The sequence below is a fragment of the Diabrotica undecimpunctata genome, chromosome 4 (assembly GCF_040954645.1).
Source record: "Diabrotica undecimpunctata isolate CICGRU chromosome 4, icDiaUnde3, whole genome shotgun sequence".
Taxonomy (NCBI): Eukaryota; Metazoa; Arthropoda; class Insecta; order Coleoptera; family Chrysomelidae; genus Diabrotica; species Diabrotica undecimpunctata.
In genome coordinates, this window is record NC_092806.1 from 79,980,606 (window position 1) to 79,992,898 (window position 12,293).

At 36.2% G+C, this 12,293-nt stretch overlaps 1 protein-coding gene across 11 annotated transcripts in view; it reads left to right on the forward strand.

Annotated features, from left to right (window-relative positions):
* The window catches only part of CLS (cardiolipin synthase), a 332,416-nt gene that overhangs the window by 49,787 nt on the left and 270,336 nt on the right, over positions 1 to 12,293 (forward strand). The gene's annotated exons all lie outside the window — the stretch shown is intronic.

The window sequence follows — 12,293 nt, forward strand, 5'->3', positions numbered from 1 at the left end:
GTGGGTCATCAGAAGACCCTGAAGGGAAAATAGCCCTGACACCAGCTCACTTCCTTATAGGGAGAGAAATTATATCACCAAATCGGGAAGAAGAGCTTACGACTTATTTGAAGATGCCGACGAGGTGGAGATTAGTGGAGAAAATAAAAAGAGACTTCTGGAAAATTTGGAAACAGGAATACCTGCACCAATTACAACAGAGAAATAGATGGCATAAGGCGCACCCTAACATAAAAGAAGAAGAAATAGTTATAATTAAAGAAGAGGATACACCTCCAGGCAGATGGCCATTAGCAAGGGTAACAGAAACACACCCTGGAGCGGAGGGATTAACCAGAGTAGTAACAGTGAGAAAGGCAAACGGGAAACTGACTAAAAGACCCATACATAAGCTAATACGACTGGAAGAAGAGAAACAGGAAAAGCCGAAGAAGGCAGCAGCACTAAGATGGAAGAAAATACTAGTAGCTATAATGTTTTTAACGATGTTAAAACCCATAAAGGCAGAACCGTATAAAATATATAATCCGGTACCAGGATTTTTCACAGAAGACCTTGGAGAGGTCGTCATAGACCGGGGAACATTTCGAATAAAGGTGTTACTCGAAAAAGGAAGAACTCGAACAGAGCACTAACTAATAGGAAATATGATACAAGGCGTACGAGAACTGTGTCATGAGATAAAAATCGTGAATTGTAAGGATATAATAGAGAAGTTAGAGGTAGGACAAAGAAAGGCGGAGTCAGTAAGCGAGGGGTTGACAGTAGAAATAAAAGGAAGGGAAAGAAGAGGAATATTAGGAACAATATTAACCTCAGTATTTGGAGTCAATGACGAAGCCTACAGTAACATTGAAACATTAGATAATAACCAAAAGGAGCTAATAAAGGGATCACAGCACCAGGCGAAGATAATGTTAGAAACAATAACATCAATCAATCACACAGAGAACAGGATAAACAAGCAAATGAACAAGTTTAACAAAGCACTAATCACAGGTCTACAAGAAATATCTAAAGGACTTAACGAAGTAGAAGACAAAGCACAAAAACTAGAAACCGAATATAGCACGTTACGAATACAAACGATAGCATTACAAGTTATGGACTTCATAAACGAATATACTCAATTTTACGAGGGAATATTAAACCTTCACTATAACCACGGACACTTCATTGATATAGTGAAACCGGGTGAAATAACCAAATTAATAGGGAAAGCAGGGCAGATACTGCCTCAAGGGGTCGAAATACGATGACAACCCATTATAGAAACAGAAGTCAGTCATGACGACAGATATATAACAGTCATCGGCTACTTCATAGTGACAGGGAAAAATAAGTACAGCATGCTCAAAGTCACGGCCATACCACTTAACGTTGAGGGGTCGGTGTTGCGCACATTTGTCGCCCCAAGGAATCTACTGGTCGTAGATTATAACACACTGCACTACTTCGAATTGACCGCGGAAGATAGAGAAAAATGCTTACTGTTGACAAAGGCGCAGATAGCGTGCTCACCAACGGCTATAAGAAACATGGATACCCAACCAAACTGCATACTTGAAGAAATTTATGAGCGATCTAAGAATAGCACATGTCCAGTGGTAGCCAGGACAATACAGACAGCTCAATGGAGTAAGATGGGTACTCCCAACCTCTGGCTAGTTATCACGCCAGTCACGATACACATATCCATTATTTGCGATGGAAATCGGAACGAAAGAGTACTGGAACGAGTCACATTCCTGAAGCTTTCACCCAAATGTATCGCCCAAACGAAAAATATTACATTACTCCCCACTAGCAGTGGGGTGGACAGAGCAGTGACGAGTTACCTGAAGTCGCCAATCACTCCCGGGGCCCAACTGGTGGCGAGGACACCCCGCAAGTTTAACACGCCTCTAAACACCTACCTTGACATACCAGGAGGAGAGCTACGTCATGTGTTACTTGAGGAGGAGAGTCTGGAACAAGAAATGACGCATACGCAGTGGCGATCGATTCACGAATCTAATTGGCATTATTTTGTGGCCACCGGGATCATTACTATAATGGTAATAATTGGGATACTCACGTTATGGAAGTACCGTCCTGTTGCACGACTATGTCGTTCAGGGAATCCACAAACTCAGACTAACGAACAGGAAGTACCTGTATTAGTTAGTAATCGGCACAACAATGTACCGTCGACTTCCCAAGTTGACATCCCACTTTCCACACTTTCATCCAATTGCCCTAATTTTAATCTAGAGATAGAGTCGGACATTGATAGCTAGGGTACGGTTGGAAGATTGTTGATTATTCTTAAACTATTTATAATTTATCATATTTGAATTTTACTATGTTATGTAATTCTTATATGTAAACTTTGAGTATTGACACTTGGGCCAGATTGCCCGATTCCGCAGTATGTCCAATATCAAATCTTTAGAATTCATATCCGAAATTGGACAGTATAATTTTATCACCCAGTAGACCGAATGAATCTATTTGTTATTAAATACACACACGTAGTTAATTAGGTTACATACACATTTGGTCAATTATCAATAATATAATTTGTACATCAGTCAAAAGTGCTGACAAAGTTAAACTATTTACATAAATTAAATACACATGTCACGCGAGGTCCGCGAAAATATTGACCCAATTAAAGTTTATATAAAACTAAGATCTCTTGCCTAGAGAAGCATTCAATCAATATTCACTCAACGAACTTGATAGTCGTCAACGATCAACTTCATCAGTCTCTACTCAAAGTAATCCCGGGTCTACACCCATAGTGTACGTCTCTACAATAAACTCTGCTACTATTATTTGGTGTTTCCATTACAACTGAACGAACATCTTCACTGAGCCAACGAAGGGGATTTGTTCATATTATTTTAGATTTTGTGGATCATTCGAAACAAAAAAGGTCTTACGTTGTATCGTTTTTGAGTTATAAACAATTTAAAACTGAAAAAAGAACGAAAGATGACTATTTTCAAGGCTTAAAAACAAATTTAAAAAATATCATTTTTGAAATTACGATGTACCTAAATTCAAGATAAAATCTTATTCAATCCGTTTTTGATAAGAATTTTTGGCTTATTTTATTTGGAAATATTGTTTTTTAGTTGTTAATGAATCCCGATCGCCCTTTCCGATAAGAAATCTTCCTCATTAACAAATAAAAAATATATTTTAGAACAAAACATGGCAAACATTTTTATCAGAACCTGATAGAAGTAGATTTAAACTTGAATTTATGTACTTGACTATTACAAAAATAATATTCTTTACTTGTCTTTTCGAGCCGTAAAAATCGCAAGTTTTCGTTTTTTTAGTATTAAACTGTTTATAACTCGAAAACCATCAACATAATAGAAAAATTACAAAAGGCCTTTTATGTTTTGAAGGGTCCAAAAAATCAAAAATAATATCTGCCTGGGTCGAAATTTTTTTACAAAGTTTGTTACAAATAAAACAAAGTCATTTTTTAAATATTAATTAATTATATTCAGGACAAAATTATATCGGGTACCTCTTCCTTTTTATAATTTTTAACATAATTAATTACATATCAAATAATTTATCCATTAAACATATCGATGCAGGTCGACTTTATATTGGATCCTCCACTTTCAGAGTAAATTTTGAAAATGCACATTTTGTTATTTTAGTTGGAAAAAGTATAATAATTACATTTATTAAAAATGTCTAATACGGAGTCTGTGGATGAAAATGGGCAACTGTTACCACTAAGTCCTCCTAGGAAAAGAGCTAAAAAGAATCACATAGATATAAGAACCGAAGAAATAATGGTTAATACATATAAATGTGATTTATATACATTTATTTGTATTAATCCTACTTTATCGTTAACGGACATTCAACAAAAGGTTGCAGATAAAGTTGGAGTTTGATAAGTCAGCTATAAGAAAAAAGGTTCATCAATATTTCTTCCGCAATGAAGTTCCTACAATTGACAAAGTCTTCTGAGACTTTTTTTTAGAGAACCACGTTTTACAAACTCTTACGAAAATTAAATTTTAAATTTCAAAAACGTGGAATGAACAGTTTGCTACTCGACAGAAATGAAATTGTGCTATGACGAAGAGATTGTCTGCAAAAGACAATATAGAGCTGAAAATAGAACAATTTATTACTTGGACGAAACATGGATAAATGTTGGCCATACAAAATCAAAAGTTTGGGTGGATGCTTCTGTGACTTCTGCAAGACGTGCATTTTTGGATGGGCTGTCGACAGGCTTAAAAAATCCATTAGGTAATTCAAATTAAAATAAACTTTGAATTTTTTTATTATTATCTTCAAATCACTTTTAGGAAAAGGTAAAAGATTGATATTCTGTCACATCGGAAGTGAGAATGGTTTTGTTCCAGATGCATTGTGGGCTTTTAAATCGAGCAAAAATGGAGACTACTATGGGGAGATGGATGCAAAGTAATTTGAAAGATTTTACCAACACTGGAAAAAATGCAGTAATTTTGATGGACAATGCCCCTTACTATTCCGGAAAATTGGAAAAAATTCCCTTATGGCTACAAAAAAGACAGATATTCAAAATTGGCTTCGCTCAAAAAACATTCCCTTTGAAGAAACGCTGTTAAAAGTGCAACTTTTAGAAATCGTTAAACAACATAAAGGCGAATATAATAAGTACATAGATGAACTGGTAAGAATCACACATAGAACAGTGTTAAGGTTGCCACTGTACCACTGTGAGCTCAATTCAATATATCTTGTACGACATGTACCAAACATATTAAAAATAGAAAGTATAAGCTCGAGAGTTATCACTCTAATCTTAAAGTTGAATTCGAGATATAAATTAAAATTGATACAAGTGTATTCACCAACGACAAGTCACACAGATGAAGAGATTGAAATGTTCTTTGAAGATATTAGAACAGCCCTGAAAAGTACCGTTTTATACTCTGATAACAGGAGATTTTAATGCTAAGCTGGGAAATAAAGAAGACCAAAGTGAAACCGCACTAGGAAACTACGGCTATGGAGAAAGAAATGAAAGAGGGACCATGCTTGTAGATTTTTTACACCAAGAAAATCTTTTTTCTATGAACTCATTCTTTCAAAAAAAGCCCCAACGAAAGTGAACGTGGAAAAGTCCAGACGGTTTCACAAAGAACGAAATAGATTTTATCATTGCTAATAAAAAAGAAATTGTACAAGATGTATCTGTTTTAAACAGATTTACAATTGGAAGCGATCACAGATTGATTCGAGCAAAAATTCTGTTCAATTTAAAGAATGAACGAACAAAAATGATAAAATCAGACAATCGTAAATGGACCCCGCCCGAAAATACAGACCACTTTCGTGACATCATTGACCATAACCTTCAACAAATCAACGACGAAACACAGGTCGAAGTTTTAAACGAAAGTATCGTAAAAGCCCTTAAAGAAGCGGAGAAGTTGTGCTGTCCTAAAATGAAGAAAAACATGAGAAAATAAGTCTCAACACTAAAAATCTGATCGAAAAGACATACGGCAACATAACATGAGAGAGGTGACAAGGGTGATACAGAAAAATAGAAGTCTGAAAGTTCTAAGACACAACATGTCCACAGGAAAAAAGAACATACATAAGTTAAGAAATAAACAAGACGACATTGTGACTGATAAGGAAGAAATAGTGAAAACAGTGGAAGACTTCTACAGACAACTCTATGAAACAAGTGAATCCGATGAAAGACGTCCCTTACCAAAGATAGAGAATCAAGGTTCAGAATTAATGCCGAACATAACTGTTGACGAAATTGAAAATGCTCTTCGGGTGATGAAGAACAATAAATCCCCAGGTGAAGACAGGGTAATGACCGAAAGCCTAAAACTAGGAGGAAATAAGCTCTTACTGACACTTGCTAAACTGTTCAATAAATGTCTGCGCGAAGCGATACCACCGACGCAGTGGAAGAACGCGGAAATCATCTTACTTCATAAGAAGAGAGATATCAGCGACCTTAGAAACTACCGCCCCATTAGCTTGTTGTCACAAGTATATAAGCTATTTACAAGAGTTATTACCAAGAGGCTAGGAAGTAAGTTGGATTTCTATCAGCCAAGAGAGCAAGCAGCTTTTAGAGCAGGATATGGCACGAATGATCATTTACAAGTAATTAAGAACTTAATAGAACAGAGTGTTGAATATAACAAGCCATTAATCATGATATTTGTTGACTACGAAAAAGCTTTCGACACAATAAGTCATCAAAAGATGTTAAAAGCCTTAACAGAGTGCCGTATAGATCATCGCTATATAAACATGATAAAATACATCTATCAAAATGGGGCAGCAAGTGTGAAACTGGCATATAAAAAGACCAACGTATTTAAAATAAAACGGGGAGTGCGACAGGGAGACACAATTTCGCCAAAATTGTTTACAACATTATTAGAGCATATGTTTAAGAACGCAAATCTGAGTGAAAAAGGAATTAATGTCAATGGAGAAATGCTTAGTCATTTGAGGTTTGCTGACGATATTGTCCTTTTTGCTGACAGAATCGATGATGCAGTATCGCAACTGGAGAAACTATACCTAGCCTCCCTACAAGTAGGATCAAAAATCAACCACACAAAAACACAAATCATGACAAATCTATATATCACATATAAGTACTTAGGACATGAGATACGCATAGGAAAAGATAATCAAACGTGCGAACTAAGCCGCCGCATAGGACTCACTTGGGTGGCATTCGGCAAGCTAAGCTATGTTCTTAAATCAGAACTGCCTATGTGTCTTAAAAGAAAAGTCTTTAATCAGTGCGTGTTGCCAGTACTTACATATGGTGCAGAGACATTAACACTAACCAAGAAAGTAAGAAATAAAATTTGTGTTACCCAAAGAGCCATGGAATGATCGATGTTAGGCATTTCTCGTAGGGATCGGATCACAAACAAGGAAATAAGACGGAGAACAGGAGTGACAGATGCCATAGAAAGAATTATGACCCTTAAGTGGAACTGGGCGGGGCACATAGCTAGAATGTCGGATAACAGATGGACACAGCGAATAATACAGTGGCGACCGAGACAAGAAGCACATCGAAGTAGAGGTCGTCCACCAACAAGATGGTCTGATGACATAAAACGGATCGACAAAAATTGGATGCAAACAGAACAAAACAGAAATACATGGAAAAGACTGAGGGAGACCTATATCCAGCAGTGGATAGATCCGGGTTAAATGATGTATGGATGTATGGTCCAGAATTATGTTGCTGCCAATAACATATTTAAATTTGCTGGCATTAAAAATCTGCTGTAACCATGGAAAAATGGAAAAAGTGCGTCACACATGTAAAAGAAAAAGTAGAGCCAAAAATGTGGGAGTTGGACAATTTAATTGAAGCCCAAGTTGAGCCTCTCATTATTAACGTTAATGATGATAGCATTACATCATATTCTGAAAGTTTATAACGCAAATACAGTAATTTTATATACTTTCTTTTTTCTGCATACATACTTTATTTTGTGGTTAATAGCTCTCGGTCTTGTAAATTATTTTTATATTTAAAAAATTGGTGTACTATAATCTGTATCTATCAAAGTTTGTTTGTTTTTTATTGTATCTTTAATTTACTAGTCCGGCCCTAAACAAACGCGTGTTTCCAGCGTGCATATGTTTACATCGTCCGTAGCTTGAAGTTGAATTTACTTTAGGTTCAATCACATCCGAATTTGCGATTTTGCCTCTACACGTTTGGAATCTTCGCTTTGTTATTTACAATTACACCAAGGTTTGCGCGTCGTCTCCTCCTGTCAAGAACTTTTCACCCTGAAACTCGCTCCTAACAAAGCACGTCCGCACTGCTCTACCTCCGCTGTCGAACTACTAACTCAAGAGAGAAATGAAGCAAGCAAGCAATTTAATTCAACCCAGCCTGTGAGACATGTTCACCCCTAAGAATGCTCCAGACCATCCCTTTCCCCCTATAGCGCTCTGATACGCTATAGGGGCACAACTATCAGCTAAATGCTCTTCATGTGGGAATCCTGGGTAATAGAACTCTAATATGGTTCCCTAACCAAATCAAATTCAGGACAGTGTGTGTTCGCTATAATTCTGTTATCTTAACGTGGCTTATCCGCGAACTAAAATTGCTTACCTGGTGTTCAAGAGGTTGGGCCCTACGTGCTCGGGTTTTTTTATGGTTTTTTGTTAATTCTTTTTTATCTAAATAAAGTTTTTTGTTAGTATTTTTTTTTATTTTTTTGTTTGTCGAAGCCGTTTTTTGTGTGTTTTTGTAGATTTTTTTTTGTAGGATACCTGAAACATAACATCAGAATTAGTGCATACTTATATATACTAATCAAATTGAATTAACTGGGCCCACGCTGTACGTTGCGTTTGTCCATGAGTTTTTCAAGCTACGAACTATCCTCTTTGTGTGCTGTTATGTTGTTTTTTGTAATGTTTTCTCTGTGGTGTGTTTAGTTTTTAGTTTAATTTTCTCTCTAGTGAACGTTTGGTTTTATTCTACTATTTTTTGTTTGGGTCTTTTGTGCTTCCATCTGTGGAAAACGTCGTATCTCATGACTTCTCGCATTATGTGACTTGGATGATTCTCTATCTCCGCGAACTTTGTCCTTGCTTTTTCCTTCATCATTTCAGTCACTCTAATTTGCTGCAATTCTCTAAAGAGGAATCTTTCTGGAACGTATCTCGGTACGTTGACTGCTTCTCTTAGGCTGCTGTTGTGTGCCCCTTGTATTTTCATTTTTGTTGAATTGCTTATGTGTCCAAATGCGAGAGATGTATATGTTAGTATAGGAAGAATTATACTATTTATTAGTCTTATCTTGGTTTTCATTCTCAGTTTGCTTTTTCTTCCTGCTATTCCTCTTATTGACGCTTTTGCCGTTGACTTTTTGTATCGTGGCGTCTACGTGCTTACTAAAAGTTAAGCCTTTGTCCATGATTACTCCGAGGTATTTCGCTTCGCTTTTCCCTCGATGGGGTTGTTTTGCACAGTCACTTGTTCTTCTGGTTGTTGGCGCCTCTTTTTGAAAAGTACAGCCTGCGTCTTTTCAGAGTTTAAAGCGATTTTCCATTTTAAACTCCACTCTTCTATATCATCTAACGTTGTAGGTTATTTACCGCTATGTCTACGTTTCTATGTTTGGCAGCTATCGCTGTGTCGTCGGCATATACACTTAGTAAAGTACCTGCTGTTCTAGGTATGTCTGCTGTATACAGTATGATGCAAATATATGGAATAAATTTCATTATTTCAAAAACAGACGACTTTTAAAAAAAATCTTAAAACACGTCAATTTTAATTTTTGAATGACTATCAACTGACATATATGTGTTGGACATTACGTCATCAGTTTCGGCGTAATGACGTAATCGACAATTTTTTTAAATACAAACCGATTGCACGCGACAGCTCATTTGAAAGGTCTCCTTATCGTCATTGCAACAAAGTAATCACTTGAATATTTATTTCTACAGGGTTCACTAAAATTATGAACTTTGTCAAGTAACATGGAATTACAATAAATATTCATTCACTGAACTAAAATACACTAAGAAACACCACTGAGAATAAAACAAAATAGGTATTGTTTTTTGCTGGTTCCGAAAAAAAAAAATACATTGATAACAAACAAGGCTACATTATAATGTGAACTTAATTATTGTAGTAAGTATTCCAAGTTATTTTTCAAAAATATTTAAATCAATATTGTCACTGACTCGTCTTTATTTGTCAATGATCTATGAATCTGTCAAATAATAGACGTCAAATTCTTACTCTTCCAGTTTTTTGTTGACATTACAAAACAGCATTTACACTATACGAAATTAACAGAAACAGAACGAATCGAGATTTTAATCATGATTGATTATGGAGATATCGCTAACCAATTACTCAATCAACAGTGAGTAAAATTGAAAAAAAAAATTAGAGAAATGGGCTATGTTAAAGATCTTCCCAGAAGTGGTAGAAAATCAATATCCGAAGCCAAGAAACTGGACGTTGTACTGGCGTTTCAAGACAATCCCCATACCAGTTCTAGGCAGGTCGTACTAGATAATAATGTCCACCAATCAACTGTTGTCAGAGTGCTAAAAAAAGAGAAGTGGCATGCATACAAAGTATATCTGGTCCAGGAGCTATTAAAAGATGACTTTGATAGAAGAACTGAATTCTGCGAAACCATTATGGAAAAATGTAACAGAGATCAGGGTTTCATGGTGAAACCCTGAGAAGGTGAATGTTTGGGCCGGCATTATAAACAATCAAATTGTAGGGCCATATTTTTTGAGGAAAGCTTAACTGCTTCTCGTTATTTAGAATTTCTTCAGGATTATCTGTTGCCACAGCTGAATCAGCTATTTCCAAATAGAAATAGTTTGTGGTAGCAACATAAAGGGGCTCCCGTCACACTACGGCGTTGAGGTACGAAATTACCTTAATAACGTTTTCCCAGGTAGGTGGATAGGTAGAAGGGGGCCCATCGAATGGCCACCAAGGCCATTCGATGGGCCAGATTTGACTCCGTTAGACTTTTTTTGTGGGGATATTTAAAGAGCAGAGTGTATCAAAATAGACCGAATAATGTAGAAGAGTTGAAGGAGCACATCAGAACGGAAATTGCACAAATAACACCTGAAGTCATCGAAAACGTTAGGAAAGAATTTATTGCCCGTCTTTCGCATTTTATTATTGCTAAAGATAATCAATTTGAACATTTGTTGTAATTTAATTGTATTTACCTTTGGCATCGAGGCTTGAATCCGAACAATACTGTCAAAATACGCTCCGTATTAAAATATAAATTTAGTGTAACAAAGTGAAAAATAAACTAATACAAATAGACTACAGTGAATTCAGACCGACGGCTGTTCTTCCAATAAAAATATTTCGTCAAAATTCAGCAGATATCAGTGAGTAAGCATTGCAAAAAGCACAATAACCTCTTTATACAATTAATAAACAATAGACAAAAACATCCCGATAAGAGCTGAAGTGCTGTCTGAAATAAAAGCGACGTTGCCGGCTATTGAAAAATTTCTGCATTAAAGCCGAATCATTATTACGAAAATCCAAATCTGAGTATATCTCTAAAGTGCTGAGAAGGGTTGAAGCTCCGGCAAGTCGATTGGGCAGACACCCTTACCGCGGTACAATGGAGCAGATACTAGAAAAATTAGAGAAAATCGACGAAAGAAATGTAAGAATCGAAAGCAAAATAGATAAAATGCAAGTAGACCTGGATAAATTAAATAAAGAAAACGAACAGTTGAAGGCAGATAACAAAGCAATGAGAACTAAAATCACAGAACAAGAAGTTAGAATCGAAATACTGGAAAGACAAGGTAGAAGAAAAAACATAGTAATACAGGGGGTCGAAGAAAACCAAACAAAAAGCGAACAAGAGACGATAAATAAGATAAAGGGCATAATGAAAAAAATCGGCGTACAAACAAACCTAGATGAAGAACTGGTAGAGATGAGAAGAATAGGCAGACAAGGTAATCCCCAAAATGTACCCAGACCCATCATATTAGAAATGAAAAAGGAAGCTACGAGAATGGAAATTCTGAAGGCTGCTAAGAACCTAAGAGGAACTAAAATATATATCAATGAGGACTTCCCGAAGAAAATACTACAAGAAAGGAAGCATCTTCTTCAACTCATGAAAATGGTACGCCAGGAAGGACACACAGCCGCATTAAAATACAACAAATTATGGATAAATGGTGAACCGTTCTCACTGGAGCAACTAGAAGGCATAGATGTAAATTATTGGAAGAAACCTGAAGAGAAGAAGGGAAACCTAAGGCCAATAAACGACAGATCTCCCATATCTGATAATATAGATCCAAGAGGAAAATTGATATAAATGGCGTCAAAAAACTAACAAAAAATATAACAAAAGACGGCGACAGTATAACGGAGTTGGCAATGAATACGGACATGAAACTGTTTTGTAAGAAAAGACGCAAAAACAAAACAAAATAAAGCAAAAAACAAAAATAGAAAAATAAGAATAGGAACGTGGAATATCAAAACACTTCTAAGACCAGGCAAAATGGAAGAGTTGGCAAAAGAAATGATAAAATACAAGATGGGAATACTAGCGCTACAAGAAATAAGGTGGGCAGGAGAAGGGATGATTGCTAGAAGAAATTACACAATGTACTACGCAGGAGAAAGCAAACAGGGGCGCAATGGAACTGCCTTTCTAGTTAGTAATAGCGTAAGAGACAAGATTATTAACTTTAAAGCGGTTGATGGAAGAATA